Source organism: Accipiter gentilis, chromosome 1, assembly GCF_929443795.1.
Source record: "Accipiter gentilis chromosome 1, bAccGen1.1, whole genome shotgun sequence".
NCBI classification, from domain to species: domain Eukaryota; kingdom Metazoa; phylum Chordata; class Aves; order Accipitriformes; family Accipitridae; genus Astur; species Astur gentilis.
This window is the reverse complement of record NC_064880.1, coordinates 11437280-11461153: the sequence shown is the minus strand read 5'-3', so window position 1 is coordinate 11461153 and position 23874 is coordinate 11437280. Positions and strand designations below refer to the sequence as shown.

The 23874-nt window shown below is 42.4% G+C and overlaps 1 protein-coding gene across 4 annotated transcripts in view; it reads right to left on the bottom strand.

Moving 5' to 3' along the window:
• ADARB1 (adenosine deaminase RNA specific B1) overlaps nt 1–23874 on the bottom strand; it is an 87416-nt gene that overhangs the window by 58703 nt on the left and 4839 nt on the right. For all 4 annotated transcript variants that reach the window (XM_049797194.1, XM_049797506.1, XM_049797256.1 and 1 more), the window contains exon 2: nt 4469–4505. The gene's annotated coding sequence lies outside the window, so the exon portion shown is untranslated. The remainder of the gene's footprint in view (nt 1–4468; nt 4506–23874) is intronic.

Here is a 23874-nt window from a genome sequence, read left to right as displayed (position 1 = left end):
CTAGAACAGCACAAAATGTATTTATGAAAAGCAGGAATACAAAAATATGCAAATCTCAAAGAGCAATGTTTTAGTCACACATTTTCCATATGAAGGTTTGTATGCCACGTCTGACCGAGAGACTTCCCAATGTCAACATTAACAGTAACATTTTCCAGCCTTTTCATAAACAAAAAAGCAACATGTGACATTGTGGGATAATGTGATATTACCCTGTTCCCCCAATATGAGCAAGCAACCAAACGCATGTTCATTCTGTGGATCCTATGGATCAGCAGCACAGACTGGGGCTTGCAGCTATCCTTTAATCCTGCCTGCAGATTAAACCTTGCAGGACAAAAAAAAAAATCTTCCAGCAGGTGATGTTTGGAGGTGCAAGCTCCACAGGTTTCCTCAGTGTGCTACTAGAGTGAGGAGACTTCTCTGACAAGTCACCTCCGCCTGCTCTCCGACCTTCATTTCTCAGTATACCAGGTCTTGGCTCTTTGGAAGACAGCACACGATCAAATCTGGATAAGCTCTAGTAGATGATTTACATGGACCATCATATTTTGACAACTAGCCAGGCCGGCATTTTTTGAAAAACATTGCCACTGGCATCTTAAATTAGCAGTACTTCACTAGAAATAACCAACACACTCAAGCTCACCACTGGAATTGGGTTGACCTGCTAACAAGGAGCCCTTCCTCTCCACCTCTAGTTCCCTCTGCTGGCACTTGTTCTCCAGATCCCAGGTACCAGCTTTTTCATCTCCAGTCTGTGATGGAAAGCTTCTGAGACTGAGTTAATTTGTTGACTGAAATTATTTCTGCAGGAAGCCTATGTGCTAAGGGCTGCAAACTTCCCCACTTCAGAGGAGATGAAGTTCTACTTCAGCATCTGTGTTAATGGACACTAATTCACCGAGGATGAAGAAATATCAACAGGACCATTTGTGCTCAGTTTACACAATTTAAAAAGAAGAATCTGCCATGGTGGAACAAGCCATCAATGCCATGGTCATGCTACCATGTGTTCACCACCCATCCAAGCCCAGGAGGAAATGCCATCATCATCTAAGACCAACTCCCCAAACCAGTCTTCCCTGGAGCAATAAGGTGTGATCTTCCTTTGTAGCAGACATAAGGTCAGGCATTTTCTTATGCTTTCAGCATCTCTCCTTCCTTTGCTAAATACTGCCAGCTTGGGCTCACAGACCAGAGGATGCTGGATTAACATGCTCTGGATTAACACAGCAACATCATTTCTCCCTTCATGGAAACGAAACATAGCTTAATTTAAAAGTGACAATGGTCTGACATCAGGCCCTGCAATGCTACATCCCAACAGGTCTATGCGATCACAGCGAGATTAAGGAGGACATCAAGGAAACCCCAGGGAAGCCCACAGCTCCAGTGTCCACAGCATGGGCACTGGCTGTGCATTGTCAGAGCACTTTCCCATCTGACCAGACCTAATTCATGATTGAAGTTAGCCATTCTGTGCCTCACTAATTAATAGTTTCAGGCCAAGTTTGACATTTCAATGCACATTAAGCTGTGCATGATGGGGAAAGGACAAGGAGGGTGAGGTACCTACATCTACAGAGCCCTGAAGGAAAAGCACCATTGATAGACAGAGAGAAAAAGGGAAATAACACTCCTTAGGGCAATGGGAATTAATTTTCCTCCTTTGAGCAAACAGCACGCTTTGTTAAAAGCAAAAAAGCAGCCTGTGAAACTGCTGAGCTCCTTACCATAATTCTTGCAGCTGTTGAAACCTTCACCACCTTGCTCTCACTGCAGGTGAGAAATATGTATGTTAACAATGTGTATTTCTCCTTCCCTTTCAGGGCAGAGTTGCTGCATTAGGTATTGAAAGTTCAAAAGTGATTTTGCCTTCAACAATTAATTTATCTGCTCTAACCTGCCAGAGATGTCATTTGCAGAACTTGTTGTAAGAGTCCTCTGGGTCACCCCTGTAGCTCCACTCTCCAAAGCAGCTTCTACTCCTCTAACCACGGCTGCCCAAGGCAAACTGACTCTGGGGTATGAGAATCAGGAAGAGGATCTAAGATAATTTTAGCTTGAAGGATGACAGCTTTCAATAGAGAAAAAGATGTCTATAACCTGACTACTGACTAAGGAATGTACACAATGCACTTGGGAGAGAAACTTAGTGACCCAATGCATTCACTTGCAGTTGGTACATTAACAACAGTTTTAGGAAATCAAAAATACACTATCTGTAATATCTATGAGATTAAATATTCATTATCCGTAAATATACTGCAAAGTCTGCATGATTAGAATAAAGCAGGTTAAAAGCTGAGTGCTAGGAGGCAAATGCAACCCACCAGAACAACACCGTGGCATTCAGTTCTAACATGTTCGTTGAAAGCAGTAAATCCGATAACATCTTGTATTTCACAGATTCAACACCCACTGAGGCATCAAGCAGAGACTGGACTGCCTTCTCTCCAAAGAAAAAAGCAATTCCCAGAGGGAACCTGGTTACGTACCTACACATCTTGAATACTTCCATCTCACCCGCATCACTGAATTAGGAACACAGAGACACAAAACAACTGAGGTGTCCTCCATCAAAAGCCCAGAGGTAAACTAATCCAAGCGAGACCAGGAGCTACACAGCAAGACTGATGGAAAAATTCAGTAGCTTCTCAATTCTCCCCTCTGCCACCTAGATCACCAGAACAAAGCCAGCCTAAGTTTCTGTGGATTTCTGGCTTGTGATAGACGGGGTTTTGTGGCTAAGTATTTGTGAGTTCAACCTGGAGACCCTGTAGCTGTGGCATCTATAGTCCTTTCCCCTCCCTAGCACCAGGAGGCTCGAGGCTGTGGTGCAGCCCTTCTGCCAGACACAGCATTTATCAAGCATCTCCTTCACCCATCACTCTTCACAAAACTCATAGGAATAATCTATCGTATCTTTAGGTACCCACCAGACTCACTTCAAATCAGGTAAGTTGGAAAGCTGCCAGGGAAAGGAGAAAGAGGACAAAAAGAGTTCAATCACAGAACACAAAAGAAACTCACTACTACTTTTTTTTTATATAGATAAATTACATTAAAATCTCTATGCACCAAAACCATCCTTGCAAATCTCATTTACTTATAGATTTGGCCACTATTATCAACTTACTTTATATACTCTTTGAAGAAATAGTCACACATCGTATTTTGTAAGCACTTCTAGCGATTTTTTCTCTCGCACATGCAATTCATGTATTTTTCAAGCACAAGGATGACATTACAGGCCAACAGCAGATTTCCTGCAAGTTTTGTGTACTGCAGCAAGAATGAATATAAATTAGCAGCCAGCAGCCACCAGAATTTCTATCAGCTAATTACAGCCTAAGCATTTGCTCGGCACAGCAAATCTCAAAACACAAAGCTGCTGGCTGCACACCAGGAACCCCAAGAGCTCTGATACCATATGCCTCAGCTTGCAGTTCAAGTCCTCAGGTGATTAAATCTGCTCCAACAGCACCATCTACTGTTACGCTACATCAATAATTGATTTTACATCTATTGCTCCCTTGACCAAGGAAGTCTAGAGCCCAGCTCCAAATTACAAATAACTTACGATGTTTGCAGATTCATTCTACAGTAAACTATTTTGGAACACATATATTTATTATGAAGTTTTGTATTCTTTCTCTGTATCCTTCTTACTGGCTTATTTTGAGGATTAAACATCTAATTTTTAATATACGTTATTTCTGAAGGACTCCTCAAATACCCATGACTGTCAGAAATGTATTTAAGATGTGCTTCCAAGGAAAAAGCGATAACCATTCAGAGAAGAAAACTGAGCAGGCTAGATCTCCCATTAAGTAACAACAGTGTTTTCATAATCATTTAAAAGATAACAGATGCAGCTACCCAGTGGTGCTAAGGAAAATAATAACTAATTGGAAGAAAAATCTAAAATAGTTTTAAAGGAGGTTTTAAAAGCCTCAAAGATCTTGATATTGTTTTATAAAAAGAAAAAAAAAAAAACAAAAAAAAAGAGAGTCATGCAGGTAGGGTGATGTTTGGCATTACGAGACAGACTGACAAAGCAGACATATTTCCTCCTTTCCCAAGGCAATCAGTTATCAAGCTTGGCTCAAACATTCAGCAAACTCTCAAGTCCTACATGCCACCTTTGCATATTTATTTTATTAATATGGATTGGATAAAAATTTGCAGTCAGAAGGGTAAGTGATTTTTTGTAACATGTACATCAACTTGATAAAGTTAGATAATTTCTTAACAATATTTTCCCTATTTTCAAACTGTACTGATCCAGTATCTTTGAAGGTATTCAGTGTACAAACATAAATAAAAGTTATATATAAAATAATAAATAAAGTTTTAAATAACTCTTTAAATACATTAAGATGAATTCTCTAAGTTATGAGCTGAATGCATCAATCAGAAGACAAAGAATCTCGCTATACATTTGCAAATATGGTGTGCTTACCTTTTTAACTATTGGAGACACATGCTGATTCTGCAACCTGCAAAAAGAGGAAACACAGTTAGTATTTTTTCTTTTACAAATTTAAGTGCATTACAAATAGCAACTCCTCACCTTAAAAGGGACAAATTTCTGATTCTGTAAGAATAAACACTACATACTGCATATATGCAGTCACAGAGCCAACTCCCTTGTAACCCCAGCAAAGGGAGGGGGAGAAGCAATTCTGCACACTCCTGGTTGGGGGGGGGGGGGGCGGGATTAAAAAAAATCAAGACTGAAGATGCTTAGCACTTGGGGCCAGAATAAACATCCCAGAGGTACAAGCAGCTATTTAGCAGAACCCAATCTGCAATCTCTGCACCTTCTAGCAGAAAGGGTCAGCAAAAAATTTAGCCAATAGTGGCTTGAAACTAAAATCAACTCTTCTGTGTTATCACAGCCAACTTATGCTGCAAGTAAATCTAAAGTTGCCGTCTTGTTAGATTTTTTTTAATTTTATTTTTAGTGATTTATTTTATTTTAATCCATATAAACAACACCTCACACTACAACCCCCTTTTCAAACACCAGTTTCTTGACACTACTGGCATCGGTGTGCATTCTCCTGAAGTGCCTGCAAAACTGGAAAATCCCTGAACTACCAGCAGTGGGATGGGAAAGAAATGGCAGATGTAGGATAAGAAGGATACAGGATAACAGGAAGGACTAATGCTACAAGAAATTTTCTTTTATATCTGTGAATACATATAAACTGCACAGCTGTTCAATCAGGAACAGATGGCTTTATTTTTAGAGATAACCTCCTAGTTATAAGAAAATATTTATGTGACTTGATCAGGGTGAAGATAACACTATTCTAAAATGGTTTGGCAAATCACTTCCAAAGCAACAGAGTATTTCAGTCAAGCAGCTACTTTCTGCAAAAACACACCGTCCAGCAGTTGATCTGAGTGGGGACACCACCTGTACCTGTAAAGGATTTTGATACTTGCACCCTGAAAAGACAAAAATTCTGCTGTTACACTGCCCACAAGAGGGTGCTGGCACCCTACAAAAACTTTGACTAAATTTAAGTTACAGCATGCACAGCACAGCTACGGACAATACAAACTGATGAATGCATACATCGTATCTTAAACTGTTTTGTTCAAGTTAGACAAGAAGGGATCTGGCACAATATTTAAAGTCCATATACTAGAAGATTGCATTAATTCAATCTTGATTTTTTTTCAAAGACGTTTCAATTTCCCAACACTTCATGGTGGCGTTTTCCAATAATCCAGAAAAATATGCCAATAATACATTGGTCTTAGCGTGAAGTAGTAAAAATGCCTAGAAAGATCAATGCAGTGTCAACTAAAGTCAACTTCCCACACTGCAATGGACTATACTCAAGCCCACCAAATGAGGTACAGTATTTGCAGCATGACAATTTACTATTTCTTTTAATATTTTCCCAACTTAGTAGCCCCGTATCTGCAATAAAAACTCTTCCAGACCTGTGGAATATGAGCTATAAACTATGCGTGATGTGAAATTCCAGTATTTGTGGCAACATCCACCAAAAAAAAGGTATTTTTTTAAAAATTAGGTTTTGATAATTCTCTTTCTACATGAGTATTGCTTTAAATACAGTTATAATTAATCCTGAGACAACACACTGCTAGTAGTTTTTAAACTAAGTTTTCACATTAGTGTAACCTCGAGTTGTTTTAGAAATTGTATTCCTCAGATGCCATATTATCCCAGTTGGTAATTCCCTGAGTTTCAAACAAACTAAACAAACACAATTCATGAGACTTGGGACTTAAAATAAGTTTACCACTAAGCACAAAAAAAATCCTTATATATTGACAGCTGCAGACAGTTTTACAGGGTAAGAACCAGCCCACAGGCATGACGCATAAGGAACAGTTTTACAGTACTACTTAAAAACATATCTATAGTGAAAATCCAAACGTTTGCTTTCTAAGTCTTAGTTTTATAGCTGGCAAAGCGCAGCAGTCCAAGCCCGTACTGAAGGAGGTGAACAGCAGCTGGCAGGGTGGGCAGGATGGGTGCTGCCAGCTTGCCCAGACAGGGCTGGGTGCTGCTTCTGCAGGGCATGGCCACGCCAGCACCACAGCACCTTTGCCCACCCCCAAGACACTATGCTCACCTGCTCAACACCAGGAAAAAAAATGCTCATTTGATTATTTTTTTTTCTTTAAAAAAACCACTTATATTTTAATCTCAGTCAAACTGGGCACACCATGCCCTTTGCACTGGGTTTTCGCAGCAGGCAGAGCTGCGTGGGCAGACACTTGCTTGGGGCTCTGAGGGCATTTGCTCAGCAGAGGATCGCTCTGCCCTGAGGTTTTGTGGCTCCAGCACCAGCATCAGCAGAAGAAAAGGCCCCTCCGAGCCAGCTCCACTGCTGAAGGACTGTGAGGAGTAAAGCCGGGTGGAAGGAAAAAAATGAGACTTTTAACACCTTAAACCAGTAAAGATGCTAAATGGGAAAGAAAGGGAAATACCACTATGTTACAAAAACAAGGAACAAACCTCTCATCTTCTACACGCCCTCCCTGGCTCTGGATACTTCAGGGCTTGCTCAAGTCACGACATGCTTCCCCACCACCTTTTGCAGGGAGATTGGTGTTTGCCTGCCAAAAGGGGGGCTCCTGTAGGAGCTCAGCACCTCCCCGCAGCATGTCCACATCATTACTTCCCAAAAAAATCAGTAAACCAATTCTTAGTCCCTTATGAACATCAGGAGACATGCCCCAAAGACAGTATGCTGCCTCGCTGGCATTTGCTTCCCTCGTGAAACTACAATAGTCATTTTAATACAGGTTTTTCCCCTGCCACAGACAGGAGTAAAATAAAGACTTCAAAAGCAAGCCTGAGAAGAGGTCTTCTTTTTCATCACATGGCTGGAATAACAACTAAAAAGCAAAACAAATGGACATCAAGTGACTTCTGAACAGCTTCATTTCTAAAAATGACTAGTGAGTTTATTTACCCAAAAGAGTTCAGAAACACTCGCAACATGATTTCTCCCAGGGCTGCAAAGGACAGTTGAAACCCATCTGAAGAACACGTCACAATGGACATTTAGGACTTTGTGAAAATACTAACTTTTTAAAGCTCAACTGAAAACATTTCAAGGCAATGAGAATCTAAACAGACATCTGATAACTAACTTCATTACACAGACTGTATCTCACATGTATGAAACAGCATCTCTAGTTTCTTGGAGAAAATATGCCGGCCCTTTGAAAACTTTCTTAGGAGAAAGGCACTGAGAAGTGCATCCAGCAAAAATTTTGAGGTCTTCATTGGTCAAACAGTCCTAAAATATTTGAGAAAAGAGAAGGATTTCAGGGCTTTCCTTAAGCAATGCAGATCTCCTTCCCTGAAGGCAACGAAGGCCTCCTTGGCTGAGTGGGTGGCGGCAGTCCTGTGATTCCAATCCTACAGCTATCACTGCTGCCTTGCCCAAACAACGCCCTGCCCCATCCCAGGAGCCATCAGCCCATCCCAGGCCCATCTTCCCCAGCACAGAGGAGTAGATGCACACCGCCAGGCTGGGACCCACATTATGGGGTCAGAGGATGGGATGCCCCATCCACGTTCCTCCATGGGGAGCCGCAGCCCCAGGTCCCAGGTGTGACACCAGTGGAGGAGTCAAGGGGAGCAGGCACCTTTGTGTTGGGCACACACAAAAATGCGCCCATGTTCCCCTCTGGTAGCTTATAGTGATCTTCCAACATATTTTAAATTTGCAAGGTACTAGAAGCATCAATTCAGTTCTGTAAGATTTGGGGGAAAAAAGGACGGCCAATCACAGAGCAAAACACCCACCCACAAGGGACAGGAGGTCCCACCTTGAGACACAAACCTGCAAGAACCAACCAAACACAAGGCAATTATCTGGAGGCACTTACCACCAGCCGTGTGAACAGGACAAAAAAACACTACTTCCCATCTTTACATATTTACTTTCCTATTTATTTTACTTTTCTGGTGTTGAAAAACACAGGTAAGCTGCTGAGGCATCTCAACTGCACGTGTCCACACAACAAAAACCACAGGTATGTTAAATCCGGCATCCTCTGCCCTTCCAATTTTACTGCCGGCTCAGGAAATAGCACTCCTTAGAGGTGGAAAGCTCAGCTCATTTTTGCTCAGCTCATGTCCCGACACAGGCTGTGTCAAGACATTTCACAGACAGGTCAAACAAGAAACTCAAAAGATGGTGTATTTTTCATGGAGACACAGCTACAGTTTTTGCTAACTGATTTACACCCTCCCTAGGCACCAGAGGAGCTAGGTTTTTTATTAATTAAAATAAACTTGCTTCAGCCTCTCAACCCCAGATTAAGGTGAGCAGCTGGAAGAAACCCTTACTCCAGCCTGAACTATCCACCCATTCCTCTGCTGGGACACAAGCAAGTGCCAATGCACTCCAGCTGCAAAGCAAACGCAGCTGATGATTGCAATTCTTTGGTTGGTTGTATTTAATTTCTAGAATTTGTCCCCCCCCAAGTATTCTTCTATACCATCATCTTCTCCTTCAACTTGGAATCTTTCCTGCTTCCAACCGCCACCACCAGTTTCCAAAAGGAAGGGTGCCTCCAGTTTGAGCCCAGATGTGAACAGCTACCAGGGCTTTGGCCCCACTCTTCCCCATGTTCCCTGGGAGAAGAGGAATAGGTGCCTTCATGGCAGATTTTGCTCCTGACCCCAAAAAACTATAGCATTAGCCTGCAATAGAAAACATGACACATCTTTTCACACACAAAGGGGATGAGTCTCTGCTGTAAACTATAAACTTAGTTCAACAGTACAACTGCAGAACTGGGTCTTCTTCTGGAAATAAGTTTTTTCCATGTAAATATGAACAAACAATTTGACATCTATGATGGTATATACCTTAATTTATCAGACTGAAGTGATGAAATAATAGTCCAAATCCAAACCATGATCCCTATATTTCTTTTTAATTCTTATTTAAAATTCTAAAATAAATTTGGAAAGACTAGCAGCCAATCATCATAACAAAAAAACAGTTCAGGAAAAAAAGACATACATGCTGCAATTGGAAAAAGCAGTAAGTGCAGTTTATACACAATACAAAGCTGTCAGTTGTCTCTCCTTCCCTTGGCATAAAACAAACTCTTTATTTGAACTTAGGTACAGAAAGTATCTGTTTGTAAGACACTGAAACAAAGTTCACTGACACTTCAAAAGCTATGAAAATTCAGCAGCTATTAAGCAACAGGAATCAGGTTAGTATCCATGGGAAAAAAAAAGTATGCTACTCCATGAAGTGGTATCCGAGCTATTACTGCTTTTGCTGCAGCTATCAAATAAGATTACGTTTATCATCTATTCTGGACCACTTAGATTCAAACCTGTTTAGGAACAAATACAGATGTAAATTATTTTTTCAAACATTCTCTCACCAAAAACGGTTTCACATATTCACACAACACCAGCAAGGAACTTTTCATTTCTGGTTTTTAATTTTGTGATCCCCTACATTTGAAAAATTATATTAACAATATGTTGACATACTGGTTATTTATGACAGCCTAAAGCCTCAATATAAAATTTAAATACTGAAACAACATTATTTCAAAATCAAAGATTGTAATGCCACTCCTCCTTCCTAGAGGATCACAATATCCCATGTATAAGAGCAGTTACCTTAGAAGAGAATGCAACTGAAGCCAAAGGATTATTCACATGGGCAAAATTACCATAAATGTCTTCAGGGGAATCTGGGCTTTAATTTTGTTGTTCATGATTTCACTATAGCTAATGTTTAAACATTTACATTACTCATTTAGCTGTTTTAAACATTAGTCAAATTGAAATAGTACAACAGTGCAACCTTGAGACTAAGCAGCAACTTTTGAAAGAGAAAGGAATTTAAGAAATCAATTGAAGTAATTTCTCTATTTTGTATTAGTACTTTTTAGACAACAGCTACAAGAAAAAGTAAGTCTGGAGTACAGACAGACTGTGGATGAGAATTCAGGCTAAAGGACCAGCGGGGATGGGACAACACAACCGTCCCAACCGCACTGACCAATTCTGGCGCTGGAAAATGTTCCACTACGACACAGACACTCCTGCACCAACCGAGAAAGCTGCTGAAAGCTGTTGTCTCTGCTACAGTGAGTGACCAGGGGTTTCTGCTCAACACATCCTGAAAAAAATAACTGTAAAACCTCCTGCGTTCTATGTATGTTTAGCATATACCACAGTGCAAATCTTTCTTCATTTGAACAACAGCGCTATTTTTCAAAATTCAGAACAAGGCAGGCTGATTATTTTTGACCTTACTCCCTCCCTAGGACAAAGATAATATGTGCATGAGCATTTTGTACCTTAACATTAGACTTCAGAAAAATGCCTCAGAAATCAGTGTTTAGTAAAAAGATGCAAAATACTTAATCGCCTGGTTCTGAACACTGTTAAACCAAGCGATATGTCCTGCATTAAGGACGTATGAATATCTTCTCTAGCCTTTACCACGGGAAGCCACTCCCCACAGTCCTTAAATAAAGTTTACTGCTTCAGGACCGCTGAAACAATGCACCTTATTCACAGACTTCTACTTTTAAATGCAGGATGGGATGGCTGAGACGCTGCCAGGCAGAAAAGCAAACCGCTGCCATCAGCTGCCTCCAGCCTCCTGGTGTAACAAGCGGCTGCTAATGAAGCTGAGAGACAGACCAGCAATTAGCAAAAGTGGGATGAAGTATGCCCACGCCAAGCAGCGCCTGGTAACAAGATACACCTCGCTAGGAGCTCCCAGTCCACTTCTACAGCCTGAAGAACCAACACGATTTATTGCTGGATTTAAAAGCAGAGCACTGAGTGAGACTAGGGTTACCTATCTGCACCTGGCAGAGGACGCGACATGAGGGAGATTTAAAACCGCCTTCCGTCAACAAGATCCAAGGGGCACAGGCATACCCACACACACAAATGACGGCAGGAAAAAACATCTTATGCAGCTCAGCCAATGAATTTCATTCATTTTATCAGTGAGAAGATTAGAAGGCAACTTGATTGCAGTTTACAGTGCCTATGTGAAGATAAAACAGAAGAAGAGGGTGCTGCAACTTCAGTAAAAAGAGTACACCAAGATAAAAGGTACAGGCTGGAAAGAAGGCTTAACAGATACTGTTTGTGCACATTTTGGGCTTAGCCTTTGATAGGAATCACAATGTTAACCACTCTCTATCAGCCTGCAGCTCCCCAACAGCTTCCCCCACCAAGAGAAACAGCATGAAACTGCATTCGCTGTGTACAAAAAGCCAGGAAGCACAAACTAAACTGGAGAAACAAAAATCGTGGATTGTACATGTGTACCAAAGGCCAGGGCACCCAACAGCAGCAGCGAGTACTCTGCCATCCTGGCAATCGCCCTACTCAAGCAGACAGGTGATGTTCACTGCCGGTGCATGCTTTATTATTTTTTAAATAAGTATTATGCATTTAACATGGGAGGGTTTCAGAGCTCTTTAATTCTTCGGCTTTAACTTGCACATTACAGGAACTCCATGCTCAGGGAAGTTAAAAGACCACAGAAGAAACCTGAATCATGCCGTCTTCCCGAACAAAGGGCCAGGGAGTGATTAGCTGGAAATCACGCTTCTGGGTCAGTTGTTTTCTCGCTGCTTCCCTATTTATGCATATATACCCATTTTGTGCTCTGGGCAGAGCTGGAGACTGCGGGAGAGCAATGCAGGGACAGGAGACGGGCTAAGCTCCAAGGGAGCTGGGAAGGGGAAGAGTTGCCAAAGCTAGTTTCCAAAGGCTGCACAAAGCTCTAACTTTTGCCCTTCTCTTGCACACAGGATCGCTCACATACCAGTGCACACTGCTCTCCCCCACCATCCCAGTCTGGCTGCAGGTGTTTTCACAGCCCAAACTTTGAGCTGGACCATGAGCAAGAACTCTGACCTACCTGTGGGCACCCAGTAGCCCTTGCCCTGTGGCACAAGGCAAGGAAAGGGAGATCATGCAGACTGCCTCAATGCAGCAGGGAGCCAAAAAAAACCAGCTCCTGCACCTTAAATTGGGTTTTCTTCCCCACAGAGGCCTGCTCTCAGGCCATTGCAGCATGCAGGGAGAGCACACAGCAGCAGCCTTGGCAAGCCAAACTCGAAGCACCCCATGTTTGTAACTCAAGTCTCACCAACAGTCTGCATTTCCGTGGTGGCGGCTTCTAGGATTTTTGCGCGTGTGTCTCTTCACTGCAATGCTTCTGGAAAACCAGCTGCTGGTCTTCTAAGAATAAAGTGTTACCTTTTACTTCTAAAATCACATTTCTGCTTTTCACCCACTACAAATATGAGCAGAGTTGAAGAACTTCAAGTTAACTTGTGAAAGGGCTCGAATCCCAGTCTTCTGAGTTCCTGGAAGCCTTCCTTGGGACCTGGCAGTTGCAGCTGGCTATCAGGGATGTCTTTAACACAAGACTGACTCAAACTGTCTCTTCCAGAGTAGTTTCTTGTGTTATTCAATATTAAATATCCGTATGTTAAAAAAAAAACAACCAAAAAACAACCACCAACTACACTTATGGTGTAAAAACTGACTTCCATCACCACTCTGGTGTGTGGGCAGAGTGTTTGCCATCACAGAACATTAGACATTTAACAGCCACATTGTGCAGAAATGGTACTTACCACCTTCTTACTCAAGAAATTGTAATACATCCCCGCGTTTGACAAGACCAGCAAGGGAAACACCCAGTAGAGTTTGGATAGGGCAGGAGGAGAGCGAGAGAATGGGAGGATGCTGGCATGACCCGGTCACAGGTCAGGATGTCACATCCAGAACAGATCTTTGGTTTGCATTACTTGCACGCAGAAAAAGTTTTGAAAAAGTCTTGTATGTTGTGATTCTTGAGCAGAAACCACAGCTGAGGGCAACCGGACCAGAACTTGTAAGTATATCAACACGGAGACTCGAGACTACAGAAGACAATTTTGATGCATTAACCCCATAGGCTGAGTTGTCAGTAGGCAACTCATATGCTCATTTTCATTAGTCTTTTTGAGTTCAGATAAAATTTGATAAATACCTTTTCCAATAATATAACATCTCTTGCTGAGTATTAAAAGTTGCTCCTGATAGCCAAAGGAAATGAGGCTAATGAGAGCAGAAATACTTATGCCTACTTTATCTACTAACTAAATTATACAAAGTGGCCCCAAAGAATCTCCTAGCAAGACAAATCTGAAACTACATATATTTAAGAGGGGCAGAATTAATCAGTCAGTGATGAAAGTTCCAGATACAGATCAAAATTTTTCTTCACTTTTGTGTTTGAGAAGTTCCATAAAAAAAATTTTAATGATAGGGCTGAAAAAATTTGGTTAAAGGACTGTAATCTTGACTAAAAACACAGATGTTCAAAATGCAGCGAGCCAAAATAATTCACTTCACTGGTCCATATGAAATACAAAATGCATCTCCCAACTTAGACCCAAAAACCCAGCTTGCCCAGTGTTTGTGAGTTCCTGAGCCGATGTGTGGCACTACGTGGCTTCCCAGAGCACAGGGCTTCTCATACTGCTTGTGCTTTTTTTCCAGGAACATGCCAACCGGCTCAGCTTTACCCAGCTGCGATGCCTGCTATAGCTACGCACCAGGAGCCTCCACACATCTCGAGCTGCTGCAGCTCTTGGTGCAGCCACAGCTGGGCTGGCACTCACCGAGTTGGCAGACATGACAATGCAGTGCCCTCAACCACCAGCCTGTGCTTTTTTCTTCCTGGTGGGGTGAAGGCTGGCTTTTATTTCAAACTACCAATACGGAGGTCAATCCAATAAAAACAGAGGGAAACATAAAATGCAGCGTTTAAGATTGAACACAGAGCTCAGCACATGCTGAAGCTGAAGTTACAGTTCATGGCTTGCAGATTTTGTGTCTGCAACATTCAGCAAAAACCCCAAATACAGGATCCAGATGGTCCCAAAAATCAAAACAATGAAATGGCAGGGCATGAAGATAAGTATTTCTCCACAAAAGCTGGATGATTTGCTTCTCCAAAGTACAAATCTCTTATAACCTCATGGGAACTTTGGGGTTGACCCTCCCCGTGATTAACAGAGAAAATACCACTTATCTGACTTAACTACCACACGTCACAGCAAATGCCATTTTCCACTGTAAATATCAGTTCCTAGCTAGCTAATCTCTTGGCTCTTATACCAAAAGCTGCCCCCTTCCATTTATCTTGGGGTGGGGGGTGGTGTGTGTTTTCTCCGCCCTTTGTGCATTTATAGATGGGTCCTTTCCAAATTCATTAGTTTTCCTTGAAAGCAGGGGATTAGAGTTACTTAAATGGTGGTTGCTCACAAACTATACTACAGTAGTAACAGCTGCTAGTAGTCATGTTAGAAAAGAGGGGTGAAGAAATTTCGGTCTTAAAAAAAGGGACAAAAATATAAGTCACATGGGTTTTTTACCCCCATGAGTTAATCAAATCAAAGTCTTAATAATGGGTGAGAGAAATGGTATTTCAGTTACACATATTGAGCTTCAGATATTATTTTTAATACAATTTAACATAATTACAACTCCTTGGTGGGGTTTTTTTGTTGTTCCCACATTGGTTCCTCAACTTCAGTTTTCCATGCTTACTTTCATCTGTGCCACTGCCAGTATCTGTATTTCCTATGTGGTGTAAAGTCTATACTGCTGCTACTGCCGTTTGCTGTGATGGGACTTCATTTTGAACTCACAAAAGTGTTTTGCTGATCCATAAGCAATGCAGCCTTATAACTGTGATAAGTGGGAAAGCTGGCGAAATATTTATGGTGAAAGATGCAAAAATTTTTAATAGAAAACAACCCACTTTGAATGGGAATTAATTCCTCTATATATTAGTTGAGTCAACTGCCAAGTAAGACTGGCCAAAAAGAAAGCCTTGCTGAGCAACAGCAGCAGGAGAAGCTTCAGAGAGGACCACATGCACCAGCGGTCAAACTGTGTATTATCAGTTTACTACAGATCTCGAGTGCATCAGTGAAGCATTGGTTAGAAGCAGGCATACTGACCTCACCTAGGTTTTCAAATGGCTTTTGCCAGCATCCCCCCTCAACAAACTGCACATCTTTTGTAATAGTCACCATCATCAGTCAAATAGGAAAGTGACAGAATTGGAGTCAATACCACTTGTATCAATAAAAATAAATCAATATGGTATTCGATAGAACACCATAATAATTAACTAGTTCTGCAGAGATGATGGCGACTTCTAGGATGAGAGGGCTTAAAAAGAGAGAGGAGAGAGTCCTGCCAGAGGGGACATTTTGTTGGGGAAAATTTACCTATACGAGAGAATTATTTATATCAGGAATTTATCATTGCATGAGGCATGGCAAAACTGCACACAGGACCCTGCCCATCTTTACCTCTTGCAAATCAGTATCATTTCAAAGCAGAAGGCAAATAGGGAAGGACTACAGGGTGATACACAGCAGAGGGAGTTTGAGGGAAGTCTCCCAAGAGCTGCTCAGTCTAACAGAACAAATCAGAGTTATGACTGTGCCAAATACAGGGAGGAGAGGGGAAAAAAGGAAGCAATTATCTGCCCTGGAAGGGAGTGCTGTACAGAACCAAACAAGGCTTTTTGTATGAAGGCAAGAAATAATCAATGCTTTTCAGGCAGAATTGATACACGCCGCAAATGATGGCAGAGCAAGGACTACATTGGATTAGCCGTGAGTGCCTTTATTTTTCTACAGCCCTTTCAGAAAGCATTTCCAGGTGGCCCCAGGAGGAGGAGGAGAGCTGCCAGCACCCCATGCATGCTGTGGGAGGGCAGCAGCTGAGTGGCACCTAGCTGCCAGCCAGCCCTGAGCCCCCACGGAAGGAAGGATGGAAAAGCTGAGGGAAGCCAGCCTTCACCTGAGACAGAAGGGACACCTCCCTGTGATTTTGCTGGAAACCAGTGAGCCGTGTCTCTTTTTTTCCCCTGCTTGGTTGCATTTCCACTCCAGCCAAAACCATAGCACTTCAGTGCCATCCAAGCTGCCTGTTGTGGTTCAGGATGCTCATGCCATCCTCCTCACCTCACGGGGCACGTACATACCTGTACCACCACCACAACCCTCCTCCATCTCTGCCACTTCCCATACATACACCAACACACACATAAGGTCTAAAGATCACCCCATCATAGTCCCCAAGAATTTAAAACCAGCAAGAGATTAACAGAGGGACAAGCACTGCTTCTGTGCAGACTATGCTGCATCTGCTCCTGCGACAGGGTGGAAATTCCCCATTCCCCTGGCACACCGACTCACGGGAGCAAAAATCTCAAGACATAAAATTTGCTTCAGGTTCACTACAGCGGAGCTACAGCGTGAAAAAGCCATTTAATACAATCAAGACTACCTAAGTGATCTCAGGCACCGAAGCAAGGAATACATCAGTTCATATGTGAAGAAACCATGTTCTTGAGCAGAATTTAGATTATGCACCTACTTTAGTGCCCTTTTACTGTATCTAAATTACTTTTAGACTGATTCTTTTATTCTGAACAAAGTACTGAACATAAAAAATATACATATGCATGTATTTCATATAAATGCATACACTGCACATATTTTTTGTGAAGCAAAGAAGCTATTAATTCAGAAATACAGACAGTTAGCTGTTCTCAAAACAATGGACTAAACAAGAAACCAAGACTTTAGCTCTGTGAGGTGAAAACCTCCAGTAAGAACGCCACCAGCCACCCAACACAGATCCAAAAGTAATTTATTCAAAACTATCCCACCACACCCACATTACAGTAGCATTCACTACCAATGCTGCCAGAACAATGTACACCTGAAGTCCAGAAAACTGTTGGAGCAAGAGGAGTTTCTAGGCACTTTAAGTAACAGTGGATGCAAAAATACACATTTATACTCACTTTCCTGGACTTCTGCACACCTAGGGGTTTCTGCTGTTTTCACACTGGTCAGAGGGCTGTGCTGTTTCCATGTTTCACAGGACAACCACTACACCTCCATATCAGAGGGACCTATACAGGTCTCAGAACCATCATCATCAACCTGCCCCAATGCTCTGCAGGCAAAGAGCCGGTTATGGGTATAGTTAAGACTTACACAAGATGACAGTTATGGCTCAACAGCAAGAGCAGCAAATACTTTACAGTGGCAGTGCAGTATCCCATTTTAAACAATTCACTCACATTTTGTCAGGACAGTCCACTGTCTAGATGTTCTTCTGGGTCTTCTAATAAGAGCAAGCCTGCAGCTAAATGGACAGCGTTAGTGCTTCTTACCTCTTCCCAAGCAAAGGGACTATTCTGTCCTGATTAATATGCTTGTTTTACAGTCCATGTCCCGTTTAGACTATAGCAATGTACTGAACCAGGCAAGAAACCACTAGAAGTAGTCAAGGAAGGTATGCAAGCCAGGGAGAAGCACAAATACCAAAGCCAAAACATCAGCTAATGCTGAGGAGCTATGTTACACTGAAAGCTACCAGCAGAACAATTCCTTCCCCTACTTTCCACCACTGCACTATAAAAGCTATGACCTTCAAAATATTGGCTTCCCCCCGCCCCCCCCCCTTTATGATTCAAAGCAGTCTGTTTCGTCCAAGCAGTCCTATAGATCAGGTGATACTCTGGCAAGAGAATAACAGTCAATAGCCATATTCCTCAACGGAGCTTTTACTGCAAGAATCAAATGTTGTATTTCTAGTCCCTTCCACATTCACTTAAAGCAATCAAGAGCAGCTATTTAGAAAATGTTCTCACAGCTATCAAGGAAGCCTGCTTAAGACTGGAAAGCCAAGTTTCTTTTAAAGTAAATCTCTTGAACAAGTTACTGAGGAATGAACAGCCTGAAAGCAGAACAAAGGACAACTCTGAACTTGAAGTAGGCTTATGCTGAAAGAGCCAGCAAGGACACCGATGCTGAGAGAAGTTGCATAGGTTCATAACAGGGCTGGCAAAACCAGCCTCCAAAGAATCCTGGTTCACCTTCATCTGAGATCTCACCTGCTGGCCGTTAAACCAGACCGAGCCCTACACGAAAAGCAGGCAGTTTTGCCTAAGAAAAAATGCCCGAGGAGGCCAAAGGAAGTAGAAAAGAAACAGCAGAGTTGGGAATATTGTCCAATAGTGCCGAGTGTTATCTGGGCAACAAAAAAACCTAGCCATCGTAACCTGAAATGCAATGATGGGAGAAGGGGGGGGCTGAGAAAAATATACAGAGTTAGAGGAACACTCGCTACATTTATTTAAGCTATATTACATTTACTCTGTCTCCAGGAGAGGTGACCACGGCCTAACGTTCAAAGTTTACATCTCTGGTGTGCTGAAGCTCCTCTCAGCAGCAGGAGGAGCAGACCCGCTGAACGCAGCGACCACACAAACTTTGTCCCTTGGGCAAACGGGGGTGAGCAGCCCACGGCCAAAGCGAGACACCGGATCGCGACAGAGCCGACGCTGCAATACTCCGAAACCAGCAGGGCGGGCTGAAGCCTCCGCGCAGGCCACGACAGCCCTCACCGGCCGCTGCCGCAGGACCGGCCGCCCTTCGGCGGGGGGGAGCGGGCGGCGCTCGGCCCCGCTCGGCACCACGGAGAGCTCCCGACCTCCCGAGCTGCCTCCGAGCTCCCTCCCGGCAGGCGGGGGGGACCCAAAGCCGCCCAGCCCCTCCCCGCGGCAGCAGCGCCCGCGGAGCTGCGGGACAAGCCGCCCGCCCCGCTCCCTGACATCCCCGTCCCCCCCCGGCTCAGCGGGGCTTCAGCCCCCAGGGGAGGCGTGCGAAGCTCCCGTCGGAGGAGACGGACAGATGCTCATCACCACCTTGGTCTTCTCCAGTCGCTCAACCCTCCTAAAAAGGAGAAGATATTACAAAGTTTGCCACCAGGCAGTCATTTTAACTTTCCCAGCAGGAAAACAAACAAACAAACAAACAAAACGTTTCACAGACCGTAGCTCAGGAATTTGTACACGGAAAAGTTACTCGTGACAGCGCCGAAGAAAAGAAACGGAGACGGCACGCTACAAGAAGTTATACACATGAAGAATGATGCTACCTTCCAAAAAGATAAATAAATTATCATCTTGGCAATAAATACGAGCCAAAGCCTGAAAGAACTATTTTACTTCCAGGCAAGTTCATTCATAGATCTTATTAATAGTGAACCTGGTTCCTTTATGAACTCAGGAGCAGCAGGAGGAAAAGCATATAAGAAGATTAGGTTAATACTATATTTAAGCATATGTAAGGACAGTGAATGAAATACTGATTATTCACTCACTTAATTCAAAAAAAACCAACCGCTTACTAAGAATAGCTTTCAGGGGATAAGAGAAAAGAAACTAGGCTGCACCAGAAAAAAAACATACACAGCTACAATAGTACTCGCTATCCCTCATTACCCGCATTCATCAGTGCTGAGGTCTATGGAAATTAACTTTGATATAAAAGCATCAACAGGCATAAACTACCCAAAGGCTTTCAGACTAAGGCTCTCTTTGCACAGCATTTCCAACTTTCTGTCATCATCATGGAAAACAGCAGAGCTGGGTTTAATGTAACTTCCCAGATTTTTGCAAAGATGTTCAAAGACACAGGAAAAAAATCAGACTTTGCAGGCTTTACTATGATGGAAGGACCTGCCAGTCCTCATGAAATAGAGGGAAGGCTACCAGGCTCAAGACCCCACCATTCTAAGCATGTAAGGTAGGTTACAGAGTTAAGAGAGGATTTTCTGCACTTTCTTGAAAGCTCTTTAGTATGGGAGACTTTACCCCTTTGCCTGTACTTTGTCAAAAGCCCAAGCGCGCACTCTCCCAACCAGACCTTCATGCTTTCGCTCCAGTCAGCTGTACTTTTCTGTTTCACATTCTTAAGAGCTGCTAACTCAGCCAAGGGTCCCAGTTTAGCTTCTGATTAATCAAAGGCTGAACAGTCATTAGTGATTGAGGCACAATCCAATCACAAACTTACAGGTAGCGGACATGCCTGTAGAGCTCCTCTCTGCGCTCGCCGTCCTCCAAAGGGAGCCCAGGAACTTGCTCCCACCTTGCTCCTCCATGTGAGCTGGAGCACAGAGGTGGTGGAGACAAGCAGGAGACCGTCAAAAGCATGTTCCTGATGCAAATTAAAATGCTAGCGTACATGCCCAACACACAACTGCCAGGATCGCTGGTTTGAGTCAAGCATTAATTTCCAGCTCCACTTTGTTATCAAAACACAGTATCACACAACATCAAACTGTAGCATACTGCTTGGCACTAGTAAGTGGTGGGAGATAAAAAGCATCTGTAAAAATGACTACAGGAATATCTGTATAATACACATTAAATCCCAGGAAAGCACATCTGCTCTCTGCACTTGAATGATGACTTCACTGGCTGTAAGATCACTTCTAACCAAGAGAGGGGCTGCAGCTCCAGAGAAGACATCAAAGCCAACGCGGCTGAGAAAATGGAAGCGTCGTGCCACACGGCTCCTCTGAAAAGCTTAAGGAGGAAAAAAAAAAAAAAAAAAAAAAAAAGAACATGTTTTAGCCTGGCTGGAAAAGGTGACCCCAGTTTAACATGGACTATGACCTTAATTCACAGTTGCCTGTGGCTCTACACCTTCAAAACGGCACCCAGACTTTGTGCAGACTCTACAGGCAACAGGTCCAAGGGGCTGCAAACCTGCATGGAATCAGTGTCCAAAAAGGGACATTCAACCAGATTAAAAGTTTCAGCTACCAAAACTACAAATTTTAAGTCAGAAAACAATGCTATTTCTCACACAGATTAAGCAGCTATCATGAAAGAGATCTCTCCCTACATAAAATCCCTTGCTAATTTCTGTAGCATGGAAAACACATGAAACACACCCTAGAATGAACTTTGTAGCACGCGTAAGCTCAACCAAAGGCTATCAGGATTAAAAAAAGTGAGTGAGCACCTGACAAAAGAGAATTTATCTCCTCCTCCTTTGGTCTCCCAGTGTGAGTTACATATGTGTGTCAAGAGCAAGCTTTAAAACTTGGGCAGTGGAGGAGGGCTATAACTCAGTTCCCCCACAGAGCTAGCTTTATTACAAGTTTCTCACAAACAAAGCACAGTTCAGCCATTGGCTTATGTTCATTCTTCTCATTTTTCAGGGACTTAAATATACCAGTACTGATCCTCTATCTTTAGATGTGAAAAGCATGGCAAGTTTACGGACAAAAGCAGCGTTGAAATGTGTTATCTTAGTCTGGTTCTGATCAGCAAACATTTTTTCCTTACTATCCTCCTAACAGCATTCAGTGTGGACCACACCAAGGCTCCATCATCTTAAGTGCTATACTCTTCCCTTGGCAGCTGCTGCAAGAAGAGGGCAAGCCTGCAGAGAGATTTTCCTTCAATAGTCTCCCAAGTCCCTGGTAATCTCTGCTGCACAAATTTCCTGATTTTCAGTCAGCACCTTGGTGTTTATATTATGCCTAGCTGGAGTCTTCTGCTAAGGCTGTCCACACTTATTTTCCAGCTAATCTGCACTCATGTGCAAACTTTATTAAGGAAAACATACAGCTGATCATGCTTTTGAATTAAAGATCCCACTATGCTCTTACTGGGAGTCATATAAAGACTTTTTTTTTTTCTTATTAAGTACTCAGTACCTGTGCTCAATATTTGAGGTGAAAAATAAAAACTTATTTTGATTCAGAATGGGCTTTGTAAACACAGTTGTATAAAATCTGCATCTAAAGAAAGAAGTCAAAGATATTTTTCCCCTCTAATAGTTTCCCAGCAGACTGTGCCCAAATATTAGAATATAATTAAGTAAGGAAAAAGACAGTGAAAGTTTACACTTGACTCATTTGCTAATAAAGATGAGGAGCTGAGTAAATCAACCTAAATAAAAATCAGCCTCATTTTAGACGCACTGAATGCTTTCAGCAGAAGCCCTTCAGAATGAAAGAGGCAGGTACTAATTATTTCTGCAAATCTCAAAACTTAAAACAGATAAAATGGGAAAAAAGTACTTCTAGTTGAGGCTGCCTCACAATCCCTATGTAAAAACTTCTTTTTCATGTGCTACATCTGACAAATGAAAGAAGCTAATGTTTTCCATACTTGCTTGTTCTCTTTTTGATCAAATTCTAAACAGTTTATCTCTTCCCAGAGCTGATATGACAAAATTAATAGCAGAAAGGAGAAGGGAGAGCCATTGGGAAATAAAGAATGGAAGCACACAGGGTTTGGAACAATGATAAATTGGCATTGGTACCGTCCTCAAGCCTAATATTACCAAAGGCCCATCACAAAATTGTTTATGCAACTTAAAGTATATAATAGCAAAAGCAACGGACAGCAACATAATCAGAGAGTACACCCTGACATGCGGCACCAAACTCATCACCAAATGAGAAAGATTTCTACTTTCCTTTAAATTCAAAATACAGTATATTAGTCCCACGTTTTCTCTGAATGAGAATACTCAGGATACTCGGCATCTTACCCGCAAGACTCAAGATACAGGTCCAAGAGATCTATTCTGTTAGAACCCCTTCAAAATAAAAAATAAATTAAAAAAAAACAACCAAAAACCAGATCTTCCTGTTTCAGTATGCCTAAGAAGGAAAAGCCTCAGAAACCGAAATGGCAGAGAACATCAGTATAAAAATCTTAAATTTGTACTGGTGCAAAGAGGAAAAAGGCGATACTCTTCAATCCCCTGAGCAGACCCTCCTTTTGCATCTCTGCCAAAAGCACTCTGCAGAGCAAAATCCTGACCCAAGTCGTTATGTGGCACCTATAAAAGAACATTTTCCCAGACAACTGCAAAAGCCTTTACAGTGAAATTTAAAGTCTTCACTCATCTGCCTTCCCCTTCAGCCCCAAGGGGCAAGGTGAAGGACAGTACCAAAAATCTTTTGTTTTCTTCTATCACCTATGACAATGCAAGATTGCTCATCAGATCACTCCTCACCACTTTCACAAAGGAAAATAAGGATGATCATCTTCTACTGGAACTACTTAAGAAACTTGATTTCCTGTTTGTCTCCCTACCATGAAAATCCTCTGATGTCTAACAATATATTTGCACTCAGGCAACAGCTTTTCTTCCAGTGGAGCACTAATCTGAGAATTTCTTCCACGTAGATTCCTGTCTTCACACAACTCGGCACTTACCTGTGACATCTCTATGCTTTTGTCAAATTTGATGGACTTTTCAATGCGTTGACCAATTTCATTCAGGGGCACTGCCAGCCCCTGGTGGGTGCTTATGCAATGGGAAATTGAGCTCAGAAACATATGGGGGTGGCAGGAGGTCCCGACAAAAATGTTTGTTCATGAGGCAGTCCTGACCTAAAAGCATGGACAGCATCCTCACTTCAAGAGACAGAAACACAAAGAGACCTAACCC